The 21,633-nt window shown below is 35.6% G+C and overlaps 1 protein-coding gene across 2 annotated transcripts in view; it reads right to left on the bottom strand.

Moving 5' to 3' along the window:
• Positions 1–21,056, bottom strand: part of LOC149081711 (uncharacterized) — a 472,262-nt gene extending 451,206 nt beyond the window's left edge. For both annotated transcript variants that reach the window (XM_089237128.1, XM_089237127.1), the window contains exon 1: positions 20,764–21,056. The gene's annotated coding sequence lies outside the window, so the exon portion shown is untranslated. The remainder of the gene's footprint in view (positions 1–20,763) is intronic.
• Positions 21,057–21,633: the final 577 nt, after the last annotated feature.

Below are 21,633 nucleotides of genomic sequence, written 5' to 3' on the forward strand. Positions count from 1 at the left end.
CAATAATCCTTCGCTGCTGACTTCATTTACTCATCCGTGGACATTGGTGACTGATTAAACAAAACACAAAAAAAGTTATCGTAACACATTCTGAGCTTTCCGATGGATGAGTGAACAACGTGCATACAGTCATAGACAGAATTTTATTCGGGTGTAAAACAATTTTTCCTCCTCCTCCTCATTTATGAGAAGCTTGACCGGGGCAATGAGGCAATTAGGGCAATTACCGAGCACTAAACCTTGTAAACATTAGTATTGGAGAAAAAAAATACTTTGTTGTTAGAGAAAATAATAATAATAACAATAATAATAATAATAATCATGCTTTTCTTTCACTGGAAACGGGTCATTTACTCGCATAAGCCTTTTTCTTTTATGAGTAAATGAGTCGCCGCTGTGTGATGAAATGTCCACGCTGGTGAAAAAGACAGAGTTTATTTTTAAGCTGACATATTAACGATCCGATATTGGTGCTTCCTGAACCCCTTGAAGCACATCTGAGGCAGAAACAATGTCTGAAAACGGTTTTCCAAAATGTTGGGTTTTATTTTATTTCAAACAACTTATTTACACTGGACAGATTTTCTGTATCACTCGTAATTTACCAATCACTCTCAAAATTATTGAGCTGTAAAAGCATTTAAGTTTATTCATAGCTGTAAACTGTTTCGTGTGAGTATCATTAGTTGCAAAATTTGAAGAAATCAAGGGTTTCGATAATTGAATTGGGAGAAAGACGCTGTTGTTTTTCCTGCATAGATATAATTTTAATTATTGATTGCATATGGACATGTTTCTCGAATGGAGTGCCGTGGCTCACGTGGCACTTCAGGGTGTCGTGAAATCAGCCAAGAATGCCGTGGGACATTTCGCGATTAATCATATAGTGAACCACGCTTAAAAGGGCATCAATGGTTTAAGCACGCAATATTCGATTATGCAAGGGAACAATTCAATTAGCTACTTTTTAACATCAGTAGTATGGTTCAGGGCCGCAACTAGATGCTTGGTAAGCCAGGAAAAACATTCATTTTGGCACTCCCTTGTAATATTGAAGAGGTAAAAAATTGTGAAATTTTCACCCCCCCCCCCCCCCCCGTCTAGCATAGCACCTGGCACAACAGATCCGCCTACACCCCCTTAGTTGCGACCCTGTTATAGTTTGTATATTGAAAACTGATGATGAATCAATATTAATAAAGCTTCTGGAATAAATCGGACATCGAAATGAAATGAAAATTGTATTGAATTACAACGATTATACATATACAAGTTGTATATACAATGCCCAAGATTTTTACTTTTTATTGCAAAAATTAACGCCCTCTAAGGACTCAACAGGGAACGAAAATAAAATAATTAAATGCACATACTGAGCACTACTTAGATACTTCGAGACCAGTACCCACCCTAAAGGTTTTTCAAGTCTTAACTTGTCAACATATTTGCCATTAATTCCAAATTTTTTGTATATATATATATATATATATATATATATAAAGTTGTATCCCGTTATAACGAATACCATTATAGCGAAAATCTCATTTTAACGAACGCTTTTCTAATCTTCCAGATCAGTTTATATACGAATAATGCAAGTACCTGGAATTCCTTTCTAACGAAATTTCGTTTTAACGAAGTGATTTCTCTGATCTATTGGAGTTCGTTATAACAGGATTCGACTGTATATATATATATAGTGGTTGATTGTATTATATTAACAGCTGGATGAATCGTCATATTTGATTAAGCGGGGGTGGGGAAACGTTGCTGAACTTACTGCATCAAGTGGAGAAGGTGAATATTATCTCTATAGGAGAAATTTTTGTTCCGTAGGATTTTGTTCGAATAAGAGAGTTAGTTATCCGTTGCCTGATTAAGCGGAGCAAACTGAACATATAAAGTAGGGCTGGGAATCGATTAAAATGTTTAACTGATTAATCAAAAAATTTTAATCGAAAATTTTCCAAAAGTAGTGTTGGTAACTATATAATATTAAATTTATTGATGCTATAAATTACATATCATAAATACAAATGCTATAATTTAATTGATGCTATAAAAATGCATTCTATTCATTTCACGCATCTGTTTTCCACTGAATGGATGTAAAAAAATATAGAAATAGATCAAGAAATGAAGGCCGTCCACTTCAAGCAATTTGATATCGTCCCCCTTAGCTAGAAACATGAATGTGCTAATTTCTTGAACATGGAAAACGACTTTTGAATGTTTACTCTACCCATGCTACTCTATGGAAAATGTTTTCCTAAAATGTTTTGTAAAATGTGTTTCAAGAATAGAGGACACAAGTTTCGTTTCTGGAAATACTTAGATAGCAAAAAATAAGTGATCCAACCAAATAATGAACCCAAAATGAAAATTTGCACATTCATGTCTCTGACATAAGGGGGGACGAAATGCTGAACATGCTTGCCATATACTGGAATTTCTTAACTTGGATCTTATCGGGTTTTTTAATCAGTAATATTAGAAATCATAACTAGCTTTCGTTGAATCGACTTGTGTTCCCTCATGTCGAAACATTTAATCAAAATATTGATTCACGTATTCTTAAATACGTTCACTTATCTGATAATGTTTTGTATATAGAAACATAATTTATATATATACAAGACATTTTTAATCGTTTAGTCAAATAAATCCATTAAATTATAAATACTTAAGAAAAATTTTAATCGAATTTTGATCGGATTGAATGACTCGATTAACTCAACTGAAATGTTTAACTACGATTTACAATTGATCGATTAATCGGGCCAGCCCTAATATAAATTAGTAATTATAACAATGATTTCTAGCCCGCATCCCAATAATTTATGACACTGTGTGTTTCAAGAAAGATACGCTAAAATTTAAGATGTGGTAGAATCCGCTGAGACAGGGGTTCGTAACTTATTATTCGCGACCCAAACTTAAGTTGCAAGAGCTTTAAAGATGGTCGTATGAAACCACACACAATTCTATTATACAAATACAAATACAACGCCACAACAGGCAAAATGCCCAACGAGGTGGCCGAGAAAAAGATGCCCATAAAAATATGGATGTCATATACTTCTAAAATACAGCATCCCAATTAAAAATGCAATTAACAAAAATTGTAAACAATATATACACATGATAAAATATTATACAATGCCCATAAAGAATACTTATGGTTGTCTTATTCTAAGAATGGATAGCTTCTCGATTCACCCCAACATGTTTATCGTATTTCTTTTTAAACGTGTCAATTGTGTTACAATTTACTACTTCCGGGGGTAAGCCTTGCATTGTCCCTCACCAATCGATACTGGTGTCCCCTTGTAAAAGCAGTCGATTGGCGGTGTACTAATGTGTACGGATGGTCCATCCTATCCATCCCATTGAAAATTTTGAACACTTCGATCATATCTCCTCGACACCTGCGTTCATCCAATGTAAACATATTCAAGAAATTAAGTCTCTTCATAACTCAAGCCCCGTGTGACAAAAAGAACACGCGCAGCTCTTCTCCGCACCCCTTCAACCAAGTCTATGTCCCTCTGTAGGTATGGTCTCCAAAACCTTACAGCATACTCCAGTCCAGGACGAACTAAGCCTCGAAAAAGCATAAATCCATTTGTTCTACCAGAGATTTCAGGAGCTTCACAACGATTTCGGCGGCCTGTACTATGACCCGAACATTTTTTTGGACGCTTTTTAGCAATAATTTTATTTACTTATTTATTTTGGGAAGTGGGTAATTGGCATTCAAATAATAATATTCAGCATTCTTAATAACAACATTATAGAATACAAAGCAATGCTGAAAAATATGAACACTCGAAATAAAAATTAGTGAAGATACATTATTGACCAGAATTTGAAATTAATGAAAGAGGTACATGATTCCAAACGAAATGAAACCATTTCCGAGAATTAATGAAAAGTAATGCCAGACATTATGAAAAAAGTAATTGAAAATCAATGAGAGCAATAATTTCTGAAGGAATAAAAATTCGAAATTTATAAATCAAATTTATTGATAATTAAATGCAAACTTTCGATGATTTCAAGCCCGTGTTTAATTCGAAGCCCTGGGGTTCAGCTCCTGCTGGCCCATGCGTTAAGACGCCGCTGGGGCGGTTTCAAAAATTCACAAAACCAAACATTTTGTTATTTATGAATATTTAATAAGCATTTTTAAATGAAAATGCACCCATGGGTAGCGAAGTTTATCATGTTATTGATTTAAGGTGGCTTTTAAAAGAATTTTGAGATCCCTGCACTAACGCGTCATTTCTTTTTTATATCACAAGGACAACTCTGCCTCTTTTGAGGTAACGGAAGTAAGGTGCTTTGCATCAGTCCGGGGTTGTGAGCGGTTCTATCTATCTATCACAAGGGCAGAATGCATACCCTCAATGTACAGGGTGTACATAATTAAAGTTTACCTATTCAGCGCTGTCTGCAACTGTAGCTATTCATCAATCAGCTATTCATACGTTAAGACGTTTCTCTAGTTTCCCAATTTTCTGATGGGTTGTTATTGCGGTGAACAGTTCACAACGGAGGAATTTCAATTATGTACAACCTATACACTGAAGTGCCAAAAGTCATGGGATACCTCTTAATATTGCACTTCGCCGAGTAAAAGGATGTCCCAAACGAGATATTAAGAGGTATCCCATGACTTTTGGTACTTCAGTGTACATCAGCTGAATACTACTATTAATTGAATTACGATAATTCATAAAATGATCAAATATATTGTTTTTCCCATATGATAATGTCGAGCCCGTAATTGCACAAACCGGGAGAATATAATTAAAGTCCCCTCCCCGTTTTCAACTGTCTTCAGCTGTAACTATTTCATTCGAAAACTACGAGCTTTTTTAACCCTTTAAAAGCGACACAGCAGAAATCACTTAACCCCCTTCAAAAAATCTCATATCCTTTTTAATGAAGACGCAAACCTTATCCACATTTTCAGCCGGTGTAAAGTAAGGAGGTACAGGAAAAAGTGTTCCATTGAGAAATCAATTGTGAATGAGAGACAATTTTCATAATTTTTTATTTCTTCACACTAATAAATTCACTATAGAGGGGTCCCATGGCAAGTGACCTGGAGCCCACCAAAGATCCCAGTCTAAGGATCCCGCTGCAAGGGGCCTGCTGATGGGGGGTGGGAATGAAAGTGTGTGAAAGAAATTGATAGCAAAATATATAGGTTCCTACTTTCACCCCTAGAAGTTGTTTCTTTGCAAATTGTAATGCACATGCTCACTTTTTGCAAACATGTGACCAAAGTGTTCAAGCTTCATAGCAGAGTATATATCTAAAGTAGAACCACATTTCCATTCTTCACTAAAAAAGAATGACGAAAAATTTCCCCACATATTTTATCCCAACATTCCTAAAGTTTCAGGGCGTAGTAGCCCAGGTCGATAAGGTACTCGCCTAAAGTACCAAAGGATGTTTAGAGGTGTCGCGAGTTCGATACCCGGTTCGTCCTTGTCACAAACTTTCCTGACGCAGGGTACAACAGATACGACGACATGACCACAGGAAAAAGATTGCTACCGCAGGGAATTCCACGCCGAGGGGGTTAGCACAACAACCTCTCGGTGAGTGTAAAAAAAAGACTGCGTTCGGAATTGACAATAAACTGTAGGTCGCGGTCTAATTATCCCTCGTGTGCAGAAAATGACTGTGGTGCGACAAAAATGAGATCAAAACCCAAAGTTTCATAATTTTCGGCTGGGTGGTTAAGGCTGAAGACAGCTCTAAATCGAGTAACTTCAATTACGTACATCCTTCTTCCAAAAGCCTGCACTACAGGTAATAAATTACTCTTACAAATACAGAATACGATAAAAATTTTCATTCGCGGTCTTATCAATTAACTCGACTAATCGCAAAAACTATGGATAATTCACAGTACGAATATCAAAATACATTACAGTCTACCACAACCAAACTTCAATAATAGGATATTTTGGTTTCACCCTAGATATAGGCAAGAATTTTGTTATGTTCACGTCACTGTTATGTCTGGTATACGAAATTAATTGACGACAAACAACATCACACTTCGTTATCAATTTCGTTTTTTTTAATCATCCCAGTCATCACGCTCCCCATTTTAGGAAAAAGAGAAATAAGAAAAAAAAACACAATTCCCTCACAAAACATCAAGAAAAACTTACGCACGGCCATAAATTTTCCAACGTACGAAATAATAAAAAGGGGAACCCCGTCGGAATAAGAATAGTCTTAATAACAATAATAACGCTCTATTTTCACTTATCAGCAGCTTTTAAAGCTGTACATAAATTTTTTTTCTTTTCTCTCTCTTGAATTAACATAAGAAAACTGGCATTGTAGAATCAGATGTCGTCGTCTGAAGAACCCCTTGTTGTTGTTATCACAAGTCAAAAAGAAAGAAAAAAAAATCTGTATTCATGATCACATGGTAGCAGTTAACATCACTATGATATACTTCCCCAGAAAAGCTCTGTTAACGCTGCGCTGTTGCAGATAGTAAAGAAGTAGACGCCATCGCCGCCATTGAAGGGGCAAAAAGAAGAACTTCACAATGCTCGGAATGTAGGCCTGATAAATTTTAAGTCGTGTTCATGATACCATACTTTGATATTGAAGGTGAAGAAGAAGAAGAAGAAAGGTGGATCAAAAATATTATGACAATCGTGTTTCTTATTCTTCTTTCCGCCGTATTTTTTTTAAAGGAATATTAAAAGGCTGAAGAAATGAAGATATCTCACGGTGGTTCATATAACACGTGTAGAGAAAATGGAGAGATTGCCACTGAGTTGTTATGACGTCATAGATTTCAATCTTCGTAGATGATGTTTGTGATTTCGTGAATTTAGTGATTTCAGATACATAACGTGGCATGATTTATGACATGGTGTTCGGAATTTTGTTTTCATGTCGGGTGTTTATTAGGTCACTTTCAAGTTGAAAAAAATTAGGGGAAGAGATTAACGTCCTTTGTGATGAAATCCGTTTTCTGTAAGATAGATGTTGGAAATGAATTGGAAATTCCATGTCGTTGTATATTTCCTATTAGGTTTTTCCATTAAGAAAACTGGCATCGTAAAATCAGATGGCGTCGTTTTAAAAACCCTTTGTTGTTGTTACCACAGCTAAAATGAAAAAAAAAAAATCTGTATTCATAATCAAATGGTAGCACTTAACATTGCTATGCAGGGCCGCAAATAGATGCTTCGTCAGCCAGGGCAAGCATGCATTTTGGCACCCTCTTGTAATGTTGAAGGAGGGGTCAAAGGGTTGAATTTTCGTCCCCTTTAGTACAGCGCCCGGGGCATCAGACCCAATTTCTTCCCCTACTATTTGCCCCTGTTACTATCATATATTTCTTTAGAAAAGCTCCGCATACGCAAGGGAAAGAAGTGAAAATTAAAAATATAAAAGAAGTAAAAAAGAAGTGAACGCCCTCGCCGCCATTGAAAGGCCGAAAACAAAAAACTTCACAGTGTCTGGAATGCAAACCTGATAAATTTTGAGTCGTGTTCAGGATATTGAACATGAAAAAGAAGGAAAAGAAAGCTGGATCAAAAAAAAAAATTATGACAATAGTGTTTCTTATTCCGCCGTTTTTTTAAAGGAATATTAAAAGTCAAATGAAGATATCGCACATTGGTTCATATAACACGTATAGAGAACATGAAGAGATTGCTGCTGATACTCGCGTCATAGATTCCAGTCTCGAAGATGGTATTTGTGATTTCAGATACCGTGGCATGATTTATTTTCTGGTGTTCGAAATTTTGTTTTTACGTAGGGTGTTTATTAGGTCATTTTCAAGTTTAAAATATTGCGGAAGAGATTAACGTTCCTTGTGATGAAGAAGTCCGTGTTTTTTAAGAAAAATGTATAGTTGGAAATGAATTCCAAATATCATGTTGTTGTATTTCCTTATAAGTTTTCCATTAAGAAAAGTGACATTGTAGAGTCAGATATTGTCATCGTCATCTTTTGTTGTTATCGCAACCAAAAAAAAAAAATGTATTCATGATCACGTGATAGAAGTTAACATCACTATGGTATTCTGTACTTCCCTAGAAAAGCCCTGTAAACGCTGTTGCAGAGAAATAATAGTACAGAAATAGACGCCATCGCCGCCATTGAAGGGGCAAAAAGAAAAACTTCACAATGCCTGGAATGTAGGCCTGGTAAATTTTGAGTCGTGTGTTCATAATACCATACTTTGATATTGAAGGTGAAGAAGAAAAAAGGTGGATCAAAAATATTATGACAATCGTGTTTCTTATTCTTCTTTCCGCCGTTTTTTTTAAACGAATATTAAAAGGCTGAAGAAATAAAGATATCTCACCGTGGCTCATACACGTGTAGAGAAAATGGAGAGATTGCCACTGAGTTATTATTGACGTCATAGATTTCAATCTCGTAGATGATGTTTGTGATTTCGTAAATTTAGTGATTTTAGATACATAACGTGGCATGATTTATTATATGGTGTTTGGAATTTTGTTTTTAAGTCGAGTGTTTATTGGGTCACTTTTAAGAGAAGGATAGTCGTCGGGGCCACGGGCACGTGCCCGGTGCGCCCGCCGTTAAATCTGCCTCTGAACATACTGTATTTATAACTTAGCTGTTTCGTATAATAATATTTGTAATACTTACCTTAGAAGACGTGATTGGGCCCAAAAATTTACGTTTACTAAGGAGGGCCCGAACTTGTTAGGAATTGGTCCCTGATCAAGAGGTCCTTAGGTAAAAGTGTCTCTCTCAATAGAAAAACACCATACTAAATATTACAGTAGGTCCGAAAATGACATCAAACTTATCTATATTACTCAGATATGACTGGACTGATCAATCATATTCGAGTAAAGGTAGTCCTTACGGGATGGTTTGCTTCAGAAACCTATCACGCGACTACGCAATCATTCTTTCTTTCGTTACGAATGACTTCTCATTAGGTGGTATTAATTGAATTTGCCGGAAGGTCCTTCAAAAACCGAATGCGGATGATATCCGTAAAAAAAAAAATGCCTACTATAATGATGGAAACTAATCAATAACTTTCTATTAAATATAATTTTTTTGTAGAAAGGCGTCCGGTAATCGATTGCCTCACAGTACGTAAAAAATAACTTTCATACGTAGATGTTTCCGGCTAGCTAATTATATTCAAAGACAGATTACTTTCTATCAAGCAGACGCCTACCGCGGCACACCACATCCGAAAACCAATCACAAATACAATATGGATGACTTATTTTTTAAAAGAAGACATTCCATAATCGACTAGCCAATCGTTTTCTGTGGAAAACAGCAGTTTTCCATAACGAACCATCAATATAATTCGTGTTGGAAATCTTCCGCCAACCGACAAACCGATCGCAAAATTACACGGGTGATGAATTCGGGTGTAATATCCCTCTCCGAAAACAGTCTACATGCCTAATCAATCATAAACCAATAATCTTCAAGGAACAGTATCCGACAACGGATAGGCCAAAAACAGTATCACGATTGCATTATGTATCGTATTATGTATTATGTATCATGACGCCCACGTAGGGAGACTGATGCAATTCGAGCCTGGTGGTCCGGGAGATCAGCCTGATATTTTTCAAATTTTTACACAATAAATTTATATATATTAGAAAAGTATCGGAATCGGGACTGTAAGTCCTCAGTTAGACACGCTTGAAAAATCTCGGTGGTTCAGAGCTGTTTCCATGGAACCCACAATGTCAAAAAATAGAAATGTTTAGAATTCATATAAATGAGAAGAAAAATTGTTTGCTCTGAGATAGATATTCGTGTCATAAATTTGGATTTTTTTTTTGCCAAAGGAAAAAAACGAATCAAAATTTCACCGGTACGTGGCAATCCTTCTGTGGTGGTTAAGAGGTTATACTGACGGACATTGCGAGGGCCCGAGCTCAAACCCCACTGATCCCACAGTGGTGCTCGGCTAAAGTTGGTTTTCTGTGGTTCCCAACTTCGAGGGGCGAATGTGAACCGATCTCTCGTTAAAAAGAACGCAGCCCTATAACAAGAATTACACGGAAACAAACTTCACGATACTTTCACAAAACATACACTCATATTTTCCAGCATGGCCTAGGCAGGGTCACAACTAGATGTTGGGTCAGCCGTAGCTAGAACGCATTTTGACATTCCCCCTTGTAATGCTGAAGGAGGGGTTAATAGGTTAAATTAGCGCCCACTCTGGTTCGAAGCCTGTGCACCAGGCCCACCCGCACCCCCTCCCCCCTCCTTGTTGCAGCCCTGGACCCAGGTCTTCTTCCACCACTAACTGAAATATCTTCATTGAGAGAGAGCGCGGTGGGCCATGATCTGGTTAGGAGGAGGAGGAAGTGGGCGGCAAGATTCTTTCACCTGATGGCTCTTTCACTTTGAATGCAATCTGTATATTTTCTCATTCAGGTAGGGGAAATTATTCAACGATGTGTGCGTGCCTTTTATAACCCTCAGACTACCGATGTGGGGTCCATTGGACCCACCTCATGTATTAAAACTCAATTTGGGAGTAAACTGTGCCTTTCCAAGAGCCAAGCTTCACTGGCTTTTTCTATTTTTCGTTCTTTTTTTATCTTTTTCTCATTTTTTTTCAATTAAGCCTAACTTATTCAAACGTGTAGCTTTCAATACCGATGGGGATTTTATGAAAAAAAAAAACAATGGAAGATCAGATTTTTTCACCACACAGATAGCGCAATTTTTCGTCTCCCTGTCCTTCAAAGCCTTATTTCCCACTCTTACATAGCAAAAATGTAGGTGGCGCCACCGAGGCAAGTCAAATAATCAAGTGGATAAGGCTACATTTGGTGCTTGTTCAAAACAGGGTTTTTTTCAAAATAGTTTTGTGAGTAGGAATGGGGGTTTTGTTCTGTTTTGCAGATAATGACATGTGGTGGTCTTTCCAATGAAAAAATCCGAGGAACTTTAACTATAACGGGATGGAGGACGAGCAGTTGGTTACATTCACAGGGAAGTAAAGAAAGTAAGTTGCTTTGCATCAGTCCGGGGTTGTGAGCGTATCTATCTATCAATCTACATTCAAACGGCCGGCGTTGTCCCTTTAGGAAATAAACCAGTAAACCAGAAAAATTTATGGCCCAAAATTCTGGTTTACTTGCTACAGCACAACAAGCAATGTGTGCAAAATGCAGATATACATTAGAAAGAGATCACAACAAGGGAGGGATACCATTCAAGGTGAAAGAGTAGTTCTGGAAACTGACAGAGCATGCATATAGGTGCTGGTGGAAATATTACAGCCGAAAATTTCTTCATAAGCTCGTAAAATTGAAGCAACGACAACTAACGGAATCATCAAAAAATGTCTGGAACTTCCCATTGTTTTCTGCACACAGGAAATGCACACAAACAGCAATCTTTTTGGATTCCTGTTCCGAAAGATTCAATGGTAGTTGGTCGGAATTCAACGATCAGCTGTCCGAAGAAAAATGAAACGGTCACTCTTCTCAACACAATGCACAGTCAAACCAAGGTGGAAAATTCAACACCAGAGAAGAGCCACATATAATCCTGCATTACAACAAAACAAAATTTTGTGTAGATACCATGGATAAAACGACTTGATGATCCATGGACAAAATGTGACCAATGGTACTTTTCACAACGTAACCGATGTGAGTGGACTCAACGCATACATTGTTTGATTATCATTTCAAGAAGGTATCACAAATGAATGTCAGAAACAAAGAAGCTTTCTTATTTCACTTGGAAAACAATTGACAGTTTTCGAAGACGATCCATCAGACAGTCACGATGATGATGAGCTACCTAAGAAGATAGCTCGACGTGGAATGTGTTCCTCACATATGTACTGAGCATTTTGCAATGTATACAGTCGAATCCCGTTATGAAGAACTCCAAGAGACCGGAGAAACAATTTCGTTATAACGAAATTTCGTTATAAAGGAATTCCAGGTTTTTGCATTGTTCCTATGTATGCTGATCTGGAGGATTAGAAAATTGTTCGTTAGAACAAGATTTTCGCTATAACGGTATTCGTTAATACGGGATTCGACTGCATTGCTGTGAAGTAATTGAAATGGACTTCAGAACTTGTTTCAAATGGTATAAACTTGTTTTTTTTGTCCAGAAAAAACCGAGGTTTTGCATGAAGTGCGGGAGTCATGTAAAGACTATGTAATATATATTGCAATATTATTAATAAAAAAAAACCCCCCCATTGTATTAATAAATGAATGTCATCAACTGCTATTCAGTTTATTATACTTTTTAGATCATTTTCATACATCTTTGCTGTAGTAAATTGAGAAAATTACGTAAATATTCAGTGTGGGTTCATTGGACCCCCATCGGTACTGGAAGGTATAGAAATTTGCTCGTAATCTAAGTAATAAACGGAGCTTTGAAAGGGAATGTTATAAAGTGCCCCTGTTATAAAGTTCCTATGAATTTTCAAAAAGACTTTTGGCTCACCCTGTTCACGCATTTCTCAAATACACGGAACGACATATGGGAAAATTGGTAGGTGCGGTGCCCCTGCAGGAAGCCGAATTAATCCTTTAAATACTTGTTTATTATAACAGTGAGAAAAGCGTTAAAATGCATGCTTGATGGAGTGCCTACTTTGTTGCAGCAATGCTAATATAGATATTTTTATTGAGAAACAGCAAGAACTAATTTTTACAGCTTTTGATAACGCAGAACCCGTAAATAACTCTTTAAAAACCTGAGACCCGCTTCAACATGTGAGAACCGTGGCTGTTCTATCAGACGAGATTATATTTTGGCGCATCCTAACTCGCTCTATTTTGCCTTACCACGATCATATATCATGTATACCAGTGTTATTAAACATTTGTCTACTTGCGGACCAGTGACATCAAATAAAAAATTTTGCAGACCGCCATAAATGGGAGAAATAATTCGCGAACAGGTGAAAAAAGAAAATAATAGGAAAAAAAAATTTCCCAAGTTTTAACTTGGTATATCATGAGAGAAACATTGAACTGGGACTTTTGCTGCCACCTACCAAATAAAAACAAAACTATTTGTTACGATTCTTCACGTGAAATTGGTTGTTGGTTTTAAACCGGTAGGCGACATGAAAATGTTTTGGTATGATATCATATATTTATTTTCATAATGCATACCGGTGTAAATTTAATTTGTCATAATCCTGGTTACTATGTTTTACGTTCACCACAAAAATTTTTTGGGGCAAACATAAAAATATAGTAACGGGTATTATACATGGCACATAAGATTTACGCCAATATGTAGCATGGAATAAAATAAAAAAAAATATGTATACCATATACTATTTATTTTCAAGGTGCTCACCGGTATAAAACCAACAGTCAATTTTAATTCAAGAATTTATGACAAATAGTTATGTTTTTATGTGATAGGTGGCAGCAGGAGTTCTAGCGCAAAGCATCTCAATTTCAAGCAATATACATAAGCATTTCAAATGTGCATTCATGAATACTAAATATTCATGCAAAAATATCGGAACGGGACAGCGAATAAATTCCTACTCATTCCGTCCTCGTTTTAAACAACATAATTTATCATTCTGACATTGGCATTTTATTCATACAGGATGAATGTCTGCATTTCTACTATCCCATGTTTTTAATTTAGTTGCCGAGGAGGTGAGTATGGTTTCTCCTTGGGTTCAAATGAGTCATAACTCGTCATTTCTTCTCAACTTTCGCCATCATTCAATAGTGTGAGATGAATCTTAGATTGTCGTCATCTCGATCTTTTTTTTATACCAACGATGGTTTTCAAGGCACTACTGCAATTAAATAGCAGAGCGATGATGAAAAGGGGTATGAGCTGCTATAGGATCATCAGTGCTACTTCGATATACGAATTAATGTTCGCGGTATTCCATTTTTTAGTAGTTGGACATCCGTTGTTTCTTTGTCAAAAAAACCCTTACCGAAAACCGGTAAGGTAAACCTTTAACGGTAAACCTTTAAAGTAACTTTGGGACAGTAATTACTCATTTTTTGAATATGGTATCCGTACTGTGAGTGTTAACAACATGATTTCTCTGGAGAAATATAGCTACAACCCTCAGCTCACTTACCATGCCCGATTATTTAAAGTTATTTGCAAAATAAACAAAGAGAGAGAGACATAATTCTGTTGTGCTAAGGCTACCCCCATATTCCGGAGTAACTTTAGGAAAAGCCCCTTTTTCTACTCTGAAAGCCATATTAGTACTCTTTCCTGATTGTTCCCCCAATACTAGCCTGCAGAAATTCTACAGGAGGACTTTTACAATGAAAAAAATTGTCTTTTTTTTAGTTTGTTTCTTGAAAACAATTTTTTTTTAAAGTTTTTCTTCCCAGTAAAGTTCTTTTTCGTTCTTTTGAACTGAATAAAACAATTGATAATAATAAGTCAAGTTTTGAACTACATTTGTTTTGAAATACAGATGGTGGGAAGCTGTGAAAGATTGAAAATTCTTAGTTCATTAGTTAATTCTACTTAGTTAATTTCTTTCTTAGTTAAATTCTACTTAGTTATATACAACTTTATTAAAACACAAAAATAGGTGAAAATTGTGCAAATAATAATTAATTAAGATTATATTAAACCCGTTTCTTCATTTCGACTAGAAATAAATGACCTTTAGTTTTTTTTTTAGTACACGAATCCAATATTTTAATGTCATCTGCATACAATTAACTTCGGGTTCGGAACAAACGAAAAAATTTACTAAAATCTGGAGAGCCATGTCCCAATGTTATCCCGTCATATGTAATATATTCACATTTCATTACGTAGAAATTTACCTAATTAGCATACGAAAACAATTCAAACAGCAAATTACTCGTCGTACCATTATAAATTGAATAATTACCTACTTTTTTGTTTTCATTTGACGTACGACTTTGACTAATCAAAGTTTTAAGACGTGTCACAAAGTTATGATAACCACTAAATATAAGAAACACACAAAGCGCCAACAATCACAAGCATCACTCAGAATATACAGTGAAACCCTTCTTAACGGACACCCCTCAGATGCGGTCACCCTTCTTTTGCAGCCAACTAATAATACCACTTTTCGTAATAAAAGTATGCATTTCGAACCCCTGATTAACAGCCACCCCTCTTTTACGGGCGATTTTTTCCCCCACCGTTGCAAAAATTATTCCGCGGCGACCACAAAAAAGAGGTTTTACTGTATTTAAGCACCTCAGTGCGTTTTGCTGATTGTTGTGAGTAATTCCAGGTCAAGAACGTGATGATAGAGCAAAAACTCAGCCCGCCACATAATCTCAAATATTAAAATAATGCTTGCCCTGAAGTTACCCCGGTTTACGATATGTACAATACAGGCTTTCAGTGCTGTTTTTGAGATAATAAAGCGCTGCAATAACTATCTTTCGATTTCTCTGGTTTTCATTACTAGGCTGAAATTTATTTTTTTTGCTCACAAGAATGGAATTTTTCTCACCCCTCAACAAATGCAGCTTCCTAAACCATGTAGTTGCTTCAAGAATTAGGGAAATGTTTCGCGGACTGGAGGAAATTCGCACGGACCAGCGGTTGAATAAGACTGAAGTATACAAAAATTAGACTAGGGTACACAGTTCAAATTGGGTACCGTGGTCCTATATTCTTCAATGCACCAAATAATCAGCTATAACACGGCTCATTACAATGTATTTTCCTTGATAAAATTTGAATGAAAATATAGTCAAACTTTTAGAAGAGTCACCTATGAAAGAAACATTTTTGTCCGGAATTTTCTCACCTCTATTTAGGGATTCACCTTTTCAAAAGGGGTCAAATGTAAAGCTTAAGTCGGTTAGCGAATGGACGCGTGGAAAACCTTTTACCTCAACCTCATATAATTTCGCAGAGGAAAACAAAAGCAGTTCCCTAATCGATTCATTGAGAAATTCAGACGATTTTCAATGGCGATAAAAAAAATTATCATAAATCACAATGAAACAAAGGTATCGAGTAAATGAAAAAAAAAATCGTTCCAGCGGTCAAAGGGAGAAAGAAAAGAAATCATTGAAAGAAAGGGTTTGCATGAATCATGTTGGGCAGAAAAAAACACAAAGTGGGCGTTAAAATAGTTGACCCCATTAGTAATGTTCCCTGTCACTTTAGGTCCTTTTCTCTTTCTCCATTATTATTATTACGAAAACAACGCATAAACAACGGAGAAATGGTTTTTACCCAGAAGTTGCTTTAAACCAATGCAATACCCCAAATGTTGTGGGCAATAAGATAACGGTCATTCGTACCGTATTAAAAAAAAATATATGGAACAAACAATTTTTCACAATAGCATAACCATGGGAATTCCAAGAATTGGATTTTTACAACAATCGAAAGCAACAATGGAATGTAATCAATAATGGGCGTCGACATTTGTTTTCATCAACTGAAATAGATTTTTAAAGTGTCAGCGTGATTTCTCGACTATAGTCTATTGAAAATTGTCCCATTCCTTTTTAATAATCATTCTTTTGAATATTGTTGTGATGAATAATTTTGACTCCTTGCGGATATCCGACCACGCATCACATCATTTTATATATAACGTGGTTTTTTTTTTCAGCTATGAACTCCATGAAAATTTTGCTAGATCATTGATTCTCCCAGACGGGCACCGTGCAACTCCCCTTATAGTGTCGTTAGTTCTGCCAGGATTGCCGCCTGATATTTTGGGGAAAAAATAATATTGAAAGCATGCGGACAGTGATTCCCATCAATAAAACTGTGTTTTATGGAAAATGAAGATGACGTTAAGTTCTTTGAGGTCAGATAGTGCCGCCGCAAGGTATTTTGGGGATAAATTTATGTTGAAAGAACTATTAGGACACAGTGATTCACGGCATAAACAGTTTGAGATCGGATGGGGATGCCGTGAATTTTTAGGATAAAATATTGAACGAATTATTAGGACAGTGACTTTTTCAACTGTAACTTGTGTTTTATATGAAAATTGAGGATGTCACCAAGTTTCTTGAGATCGGAAGGGGTTGCCGTGAAATAATTTGAGGGCAAAATGATATGATTATTTTTAGGACAGTGGTTCTCAGTAAGTATAGACCGTCTATATTTTACTGAATTTGAGGTACGTACTTTGAGATCAGCCGGATTGCCATGAGATACTTTTAGGATAAATACTTTTTATACTTTAGGATAAGATACTTTTAGGACAAAATTATATTGAAAAGAATAATAGAACAGTGATTCTCCCAACATAAGCTTGTGTTTTACAAAATTCGAGGATGTTTGCGAAGGCCGGGATTACACTACAAAAGTTTTATAAAATTTCTTTTATAAAGCTTGACAAATTCAACCAATAAGCTGATCGGTTGCATTTGCTCGAATGTAACCGATAAGGTTATCGGTTGCATTTCTCAAGTTTTATAAAATAACTTTTATAGTGTAATTCCGGCATAAGTTTCTTGAGACCAGCCGGAGATGCCATTAGATACTTTGAGGATAAAAATTATATTGAAAGGATTATTAGGACAGCGATTACCAACAAAACCTGCAGGACTTGAGGATGTCGTTGAGTTTCTTGAGATAAGACGGGATTGCCGTGAAATAATATTCAAATTTCATTCCCAAGGGTGCCGAGAATGCGAAAATGTTGGAAATCCCTGCTCTAGATACTATGTATGTTTTTTGTTGGTAACTGTAGTTTTCTTATAATTCTAAAGACAGGTAAGGCAAATATATTCATTCAATTAAAATACAGATACAAAATATTCTGGAGGGCCCTTCGACTTCATAATATGTCAATTAATTAATTTCTCACTTCTTACTCATTTTCTATCAATTAATTGATTTCTTAAATAAACAATCATATAGGTGAAGCAATTGAAATTTCCAGCACAGCCGTAGATTTTTGTTTTATTGGTGTCATATATGTAGTGACACCAGTAATCATATAACCTGCAGACGTCACCACTGGATGTAACCGTGTATCATAGAGCATGTTCTTGATTGGGGTTGAAAAAAATCATATTTCGTTTGTGTTCCACGCAAACTAGAATGTTGGAGACCTCTAGCATAGAGATTCAATATTAAATTCAAAATAAAACACTGATATGACGCTGGAACCGATCACATACTATATCAATGATAGTAATTTCTTAGTTTTCAAAATACATGTAGGAAACTAATGGCATTTGTCCCGTGAACGTTCCTTATCCAACAGAGGTAGAGAGAGGCCCGTGGTCAACCCAAATTTTATTTATTATTTACAGTACATTCACTTAGAATAGGGCTCATGTAAATCCTGGACTGCCCCACCCCCACTAAAAATTGGGACATAGCTTTCTTTTATCATTTGAACGATTTCCACTTTTTCTTAAAATTTTGTGTTAATTTCCGTGGGAACCTGAAAAAATAATAACGTAACACAATTCTGGAAATCTTCTTATATATCACGAAAATATTATAATATCGGATTACTACTTACTAAACCAAACGGAACAATAACATCTACTCGATTTCAAATTCAACGTAAAACAGGGAGATGATAAAGGAATTCTACTCTCCGTTATCATATTCCGCTTTTAAACATATAATTAATAAATCAGTTTGATGAACTAATTGAGCTGTACTGTAAGAAGTTTCCATTACCGTATCTTAAACGCGAAAATTAACTTGATGCGAGTTTTTGTTTCATATATGATATGAGTAATTTACTATTAGGAACGAATTTAAAATTTTTTCGACTTAAAAATATTTAAAAATCTTATAGGTGGTGTGTTTAATAAAAATCTCCGATAACGAGTGGGGCGCCCTTCCAAAGATATCGCTGTTAATTAGCTTTCTAGTGTGTAGTTTTCGGATGACACACATTCAACCTTGGTTAAAAATTTTACATAACGTATCAGAGTTTCCACGTAATCGCAAAAAACAAGATTATAATGCACCAACAAGGAATTTTTTAGATCTGCGTGAGCGAACTCTTTTGCTAATGGAACTTACATGTATCCCGTATTCTCTCGGGCTTTTGCCGCTCCTCTAATCCGTTCTGGAAATCTACAGAATCGAGGCAATATCACTTACTTTGGTAAGCACTAAATTTAGATTTTGTGCGTTAACAAATCCACACGATATAACTAGAAATCAAACCTTACTCTTCAGAAAGCGAATTCTTCCCTTATGTCGCCGGTGGGGAAGACTAAATGAAAAATTCAAATTTGCTAATCCAATATTAATGATATAAAACAGGGGTGCACAAACTCCAGCCCGCGGGCCAGATGCGGCCCGCCAAGAAGTTCCGTTCAGTCCATGAAAGGTGTTTCGGTAGAAAAGTATCAATGCGCGTAACAAGTTAAAAGCGTACACTGACAATATTCACTTCATAAACATACGGGAAATAAGGATCCATATTCACCAATTGTCTCAAAAAAAAATTTCAAATGAAAATGAAGTTGCCAATTACAGCCAAAAAAAATGTCAAAAACTAGCCGATAACAAAAGAAATCCGAATTTCAAGAAACAAATGTTTAGATCAGAGGTGGCCAACAGCTGGTCCGTGAAGTGATTTTGTGCGGCCCGCGACAAGGTAAAAGTACCGTGAAAAAATTAAATTTGTGATCATTATTTCAACTATCGGGTTCCAACACCAGATTTCTTGATTCTAATGACGAAATTAGTTTAATAACTAACTAATTAATTCAATTAATAATGGAGCGGCTTACACACCGAAGTTGCACCACTGATGCGGCCCGCGATGCTATAGTTGGCCCGCGAACAAAATGAAGCTGGCCACTCCTGGTGTAAATAAAACTGAAATGTTTCTTATATCAACTTTTGGCACTAAAAGGATTATTTTTGGTCATATTGAAAAAAAAGGTTTTTATTTTTAACATTTATAACTTTTAACGTTCGTAATTTTATACCTTTTAACATTTTCGAAGAAAACAATTTGTTTAGTTCTTTTCGACGTTATTAATTTTGTAATAATTTTTATTTTATATATTCAGTGTTTGTGAGTTTATAATATACCTTTTATATTTACAGCATTAGTGATTTTATACTTTTAGCACAATTATTTTAATTGTGTTAAAAAGTTATTAATTTAATTAAAATTACAATAATTTTAATTCTATAATAATTTAAATTATATTCTTTTTGTACAACCGTTCATCATTTTATACTTTTAAAAATTTATAAATATATGATAATTATAATTTTATTTCTTTTGAACAATATTTATCATTTTATACTTTTACGTTTATAACTTTATAGTTTTTTATTATAAAAATAACATTGTTTATTCAACAATTGTTCACATTTATTTCTTATACAACATTTATAATTTTGTAATTTTCAACACTAAAAATTTTGTAACTATTTATTTATTTTATGCACTATTCATCTTTTTTCTTTTAACATTTATCATGTCGTACTTTTCATCATTTATAATTTTATAATTATTCCATTTATTTTTTTTACAGCATTTATAATTGTATTTCATTTCTTTTTTATTCAACATTTTCCATTTTCTAAATTTATAATTTTATACCTTTTGTACAACACGTTTCCATTTATATAACTTTTAACGTTTCTAATCTCATACTTTTCAGCATATGTAATTACATCCATGTTGAAAATTTGAATGAAATACGATTTGCTTAAAAATCTCAAAACAGATATATCATATCATACCTTATCAATTTGATATACTCCAAAAATAAATAAAAATTTAAACATTTCACATACCTATATGGATTTTCACTTTTCTTTGTATATATATATATATCCGAAGGTTCACAGGAAATACAAAATGTCAAAAACAATCCACAATTTTTATAATTAATAAAAAAAATCCACAAAATTCATAAATGTTTTAAAATTTCGTGAAACACTTTCTTTCGGAAACTGTTTTCAAGAATCCATCTTTAAGTTTATAAAACAAAAAAAGAGATTAAAAGTAAACACTTCTGGAATGTTTGCCAAAACCTTGCGGCACCTACAAACGAAATTCAAGCGTCGCACCTGTTTGCTCACGTGCTGTGACGCCGTTTAACACAAATCGCACGTGTTTCGCACAACCCGCCACATCGCAAAACACAACAACTACTACTCATTATTGTTATTATTTCTTTTTCCTTCATTTTGACGGCGGCGATTTCCCGCCATGTTCGTCTAGGCACGAACCCACGCGCGAATCCAGCCAATAATACAAAAGCGGATCCGTCAAATCGTCGCCAAGGAACGCGCCACGCACGCGTTTCCACAAGAAACAAAAGACGTGATCGCAGCACGCGCTTTTCGAACAAAGAACATGAAAGATGGCGCTTTTCTCTTGATAGGAAGAAATACAGTGGAACTTCGGTTAGCGAGCGGTTCGGTTAACGAGCAATTCGCAGAACGAGCGGAAATTTTGAAAAAGTTTTGATTCGATTAACCAAGGCCGCAACTAGGGGGAAGCAGGCGGGCCCCGGGCGCTGGACCCGAGGGGGGAGCAAATTTCATCCTGAAACCTCTCCTTCAACATTACAAGGAGGCGTCAAAATGCGCGTTTGCCCCGGGTGACTAGGAATCAGTTGCGGCCCTGCGATTAACGACCGATGATTCGCATTACGAGCA

Source organism: Pholcus phalangioides, unplaced genomic scaffold (assembly GCF_987345545.1).
Source record: "Pholcus phalangioides strain wild (caught in Gottingen) unplaced genomic scaffold, Ppha-v1.0 ptg000009l_1, whole genome shotgun sequence".
Lineage (NCBI taxonomy): Eukaryota > Metazoa > Arthropoda > Arachnida > Araneae > Pholcidae > Pholcus > Pholcus phalangioides.